Source organism: Trypanosoma cruzi (assembly GCF_000209065.1).
Source record: "Trypanosoma cruzi strain CL Brener chromosome Unknown tcruzi_1047053399785, whole genome shotgun sequence".
Classification (NCBI taxonomy): Eukaryota; Euglenozoa; class Kinetoplastea; order Trypanosomatida; family Trypanosomatidae; genus Trypanosoma; species Trypanosoma cruzi.
This window is the reverse complement of record NW_892540.1, coordinates 1-720: the sequence shown is the minus strand read 5'-3', so window position 1 is coordinate 720 and position 720 is coordinate 1. Positions and strand designations below refer to the sequence as shown.

General features: G+C 54.3%; 1 non-coding gene across 1 annotated transcript, besides 2 other annotated features; it reads left to right on the top strand.

The window, feature by feature from the left end:
* The first annotated feature begins 136 nt into the window (after positions 1-136).
* On the top strand, positions 137-248 carry Tc00.1047053399785.10. Its single transcript, XR_008253916.1, has one exon. It is a non-coding gene; the product is annotated as a spliced leader RNA (transcript).
* Positions 249-273: a microsatellite.
* Positions 274-288: 15 nt separating this feature from the next.
* Positions 289-331: a microsatellite.
* Positions 332-720: the final 389 nt, after the last annotated feature.

The following is a 720-nucleotide window of genomic DNA, read 5'->3' as shown; positions in this document are numbered from 1 at the left end:
CGGGGCCGACGTCCCGGACCCTGACCCCTCCCCAGTGTGGCCTGGGAGGGGGGGGGGGGGTTTTTGTACACGGTCCCAAGTGCCGCGAAGGACCCCTCATCAAAATTGAAAACCGTTGTGGAACACAACTCCTTTCAACTAACGCTATTATTGATACAGTTTTTGTACTATATTGGTACGGGAAGCTTCCAACCCGCCTTTGGGGGTTATGTTTGGTCAATTTTTTTTGACCGGGGTTTACGGACCCCTTTTTTTTTTTTTTTTTTTTTTTTTGTGGGTCTGTCCGCCATATATACATATACCCCTATATATATATACCCATATATATATAGCCCCGTACCCCCTTGTGCGGCTGCCCCCCCCCCCCCACGTTGCGTGTCCGCCACCTCCTTCGGGCCCCCTCATTTTCGCTTCATGGCTGCTATTGCCTGCATCTTTGTTTTGTTTTGTGTTTTCTCCGTCTCGATCCTTTTATTCGCCTTTTTTCCGCGTATGCCGCGCTTCTTCCTGTGTTTTCCGGTGTTTTTGCCTTGCTCGCACACTCGGCTGCATTTGCTGTTCCACACTCGCCATGTGCGTCTTTTCCGCCCCCTGACGCCGTCCACGGCGCTATCCCGGGGCCGACGTCCCGGACCCTGACCCCTCCCCAGTGTGGCCTGGGAGGGGGGGGGGGGGGTTTTGTACACGGTCCCAAGTGCCGCGAAGGACCCCTCATCAAAA